The following is a 4,281-nucleotide window of genomic DNA, read 5'->3' as shown; positions in this document are numbered from 1 at the left end:
ACTGAAACAATTTCAGAGGCTACTGGGACATATGTCGTCCTCGCGGTGGTCATGCCGCTCGGGCTGATGCATATGAGACCGCATCCGAGTCCATGTAACACAATTCATCTAGTTGTGCCATTTTGTATTGAGACCCCTAGTGTCACTACATCGACACAACGTAGAGTGATTGACAGATAGGGAGCATCCTGGTTACTTTTGTATCCTCTGTCCCCTGATGGAGGGAACGAGACATTGTGTCCCTCCAGCCACAACACTGAACTACCCACTGAAATGGCCAGGACCTTGTCTCGACTCCTCAGCACAAAACCTGAATGAGTGGTTGCAAGCAAGCTCTTTTTATACCTGTATGTCCGGGGGGAGTGGCATGCAAATTCCACTTGCCAATTCCCATTGGCCTTTTCTCAAATATAAGAGGTGTTTGGGGCTCCCAAGGGCGAACCCTAATGTCACAACATCGGCACAACGTCTCGTTCCCTCCATCAGGGAACGGAGGTTAAGAAAGTAACCAGGATGATGTTGTATATGCTAACATTAGTTAATGCATAATGAACTACTGTAACAAGACTAACGCTGAATGAACAACTATATTTTCATACATTAACCAAGATTAACAAATGCTGTGAAAATAAATAGATAATTGTATTTCATGATGCCTAATGCATTTACTAATGTTAACAAATCTTATAGTAAAGTGTTATCAATATATCTGTATTTTTATAAAACACTATTGTCATTTTAAAACATAAACCTAACAATATGCCAATGGTGTAAGAAAAATACAGCTTAATCTGATTATCTACAATTTTGATTATCAATTATTATACTGTATCTTGTAAATGTACTGCACACAACACCAACCTCTTGTGATGAAACTGTTGCTAAACATACATTTTAACCACTCCATTTAAAGAAATTCTTCAAAGACTCTCATACCTCCTGCTCTTAGCATGTTACACATCCAGACTGGAGCCTGTTTTGTTCATTAATTGCATTCTTACAGTGAACACTGGTTCATTAATACCACAGAAAAACAGCACTGTAATGATACTTTATTACAAACACCTTCAGATGTTCCTTTATGGATTTAAAAGAAATAAAACCAAATTCATCCAGTCCTTTATGAAAAAAAATTGGAACCAGATGGCAATTTGAGCCCTGCTGTCTTGTGATTTTGAAAAAGAGAACAAGAACTTCAAAGATCACTCCGCATTTAGACGCTAACCACAATGAAATATTACACGAGAACGTTTAAAAATTCCCATGCCTCAAATTCTTACAACAGCATGAGCAAGCCAAAGGATCACTCAATAGTTTAGTTACATAGTCACACATGCAGCTAGAAACAGTGGAAGGATTTGTTCAAGTTATGAACGCTAAATGGACATCACAGATTCAAAAGATGAAAATCTTTTTATTAGCTCTTTATTAAATGTCAACAATTCATAAACATTACAAAGAGATTTATTTTGTGTTTTTGCACACATTTAATTAATAAATTAAAAAGACAATAAATATGTTGATAAAATAGTTTGACTCATACCACTTTTAAAACATAATTAAATGCATTATTTTCATACACACACACATGTTGTTGCGTCTATCCTTATGAGGACTCTAGATAGACATAATGATTTTTAAACTGTATGAATTATAGATTCTATCCCCTAACCCTAAAGCTAACACACTGTAGAGCGGAGGAGGGCAGGGCCGGGCTGGAACGTCGCACGCCTGGTTCCATCAGGCTGATTGGGGACCGTGAGTGCGTCGTTCCAGCTCGGCTCCGCCCTCGGTCCCATCAGGCTAATTGGGGACCAAGTGTGCGTCGTTCCAGCTCGGCCCCGCCCTCCTCTTTTCTACACCTCACAAAAAACTTTCTGCATTTTTCCTTTTTTTTAAAACATAGTTTTGTATGTTTTTTTAAGCGATTTGAATTATGGGGACACTAGAAATGTACTCACAAATCACATTAATAGCCCAATACTCAATTAGCAATTACCAGTTTGTAACCAAACCCGCCCGCACACACATATACACTAATCAGCCACAACTTCATAACAGCATAACAACATATTGTGTCGTGGTGTCTCCCTCGTGCCACCAAAACTGCGCCAAGCCGCATCTCAACGCCAATAGCATTCTGAGATGATATTCTTCTCACCAGAATTGTACAGAGCGGTTATCTGAGCTACCATAGACTTTATTCATTCTCTGTTGACCTCTCTCGTCAACCCTGTGCACATACAAAAACATTGGATGTTTTAATGTTTTTGGCTCCATTCGGAGTAAATTCTAGAGACTCTTGTCGCATGAATATCACAGGAGATCAGCAGTTACAGAAAGTGTTGGGGGTAATGCGATAAAAGTAATGTGATAATCAGATTTCTTTTTCGAGTAACGAGTCAAGTAATGCAATATTTTTTATTTTAGACCATAATATCGGAGTAACGTTTTAAATAAAGTAATGTGTTGCTTTTGTACACCTCTACTGTGCCTGTATTGTGAGAAATCAGGAGTAAAAGTGTGCAAACTCCGTGGAGGAGACGCAGTGCGTGATTGGTATTGTTGAGATGAATCACTTTTATTTAAATGAATGGGAGAAAGTGGAACACCCATCTAAGAAGCTCTAGCACCCAACAGTCAATGGATGTAGAAAGGAAGTCCTGCCTTGCAGGTAAAAGAGCCAATCATCTTTTAGAGACCGACATTGCCTGTCAATCAACTCGCTAACGCGCATTCGCATTTCATGTTTTAGAGTAATATGAGGTCAACATTTGGTTGTGAATCACGGTTGATTCATGTGTTAGTAATACACACTGCATTAAAAAAAAATCAGTATTCGCGTTTAGGCAGAGGGATTATAAGACTAGTCTTCTACTGGCCACAACATGATACACAGGGTGAAATACTTGCTAAATTCTCTGACTTATGTAGCCGAACTGCTCCATGTTAGAGCTCCCTGTAATTGGGAGAATGGGATGAGAAAAGCTGACTCTGGATCAGTGGCTCCGAGCAATGTTCTATATCGATTGTGTATGCAGAGAAAATGTCTTAGTTTCTAAAAAGATTCTACATTTTTGTTCGATAATAAACAAGTAGTTTGATTCATGAAACAAACCATTTGTGGCAGGGTGGAGGGCGAGGCCGGGTCTTGATTCTACACACCTAGTCACTTATCAGGCTAATCAAGCCTCCGAGAGGGATAAAGGCCGACTGCGGAGGATTGTGCGGGAGAGAGAGATAGTTTACAGTCATGTCCTTCATGTGTGTGTTTGTGTCTTTTAAGTTTCTCATTAAAATATTATTTATATCGTCAAGCCGGTTCTCACCTCCTCCTTTCCATTGACTGCTTTACACCATTATTATGACATTTTGGTAGCATTAAAAATTATTTCAGTCAAGTTGTATCAAAATGCGTCTTTGAAGTTTTGCCGTCTGTACACACAGTATGCACAGAGATGACTGAAGTAAAAATATGAATTTATTCATTAAACTTGTTCCTTGAACATGTTAGACTGGCATTCCCCACTGAATTTTATCCTGACTTCTGAAAAACATCTCAAGATGACTCTGGCATTGTCGATGGGCACTGCATTTGATGACAGATATGATGCAGGTTCAAGTGTTGGACTTTGCTGATGTAGGAAAAACAAATCACGCATAGTCATGTTATTGATTATTTTTATAATAAATATGACGTGAAGACCTACTATATCAACATCTGTTTTTTACTATGTTGTTTTGACCAGAGTGTTGTACAGTAGCTAGCATGACCTGTAATGTCTGTTTTATGCAATGCATGGCTTATTTGTATGGAATGCATAGCATAGCAGAAGAGAAAGTGGCTGTGAGAAAAAAGTTATGCAAAAGTAAAGTAACACTTTACTTTCCATAAAAATATTTTTAATGAATTAAGTTACTTTAAGGAGTAACACAATATTCTAAAGATTTACTTTTAAAAGTAATGTTTCCCAACACTGCCTACATCTGTACCAACTTTCCCCTCTGCTCATGTGATCATGGAAGAAGAAAAAAATAAGAGAGACCTGCTCGACACACTAAAAATACAGCCATGCAGCACCGTTCCACTGCAATCCTATACATACTTGTGAGTTAACCCAGGGAGAATGTAATGCCCTGTAAGTGGCTACAACTGTGGAAATATGAGATGACGGAGTGTGCAAGGCTGAGCAGATTATCAATTAAGGCAGTGGCCTCTATATTAGCAGATACTCCAAATAAATCTTATGACCTAAAGTGTCTCTGCCATGGAAGAGGTAC

Source organism: Xyrauchen texanus, chromosome 29, assembly GCF_025860055.1.
Source record: "Xyrauchen texanus isolate HMW12.3.18 chromosome 29, RBS_HiC_50CHRs, whole genome shotgun sequence".
NCBI lineage: Eukaryota > Metazoa > Chordata > Actinopteri > Cypriniformes > Catostomidae > Xyrauchen > Xyrauchen texanus.
This window is presented reverse-complemented; position numbering follows the sequence as displayed.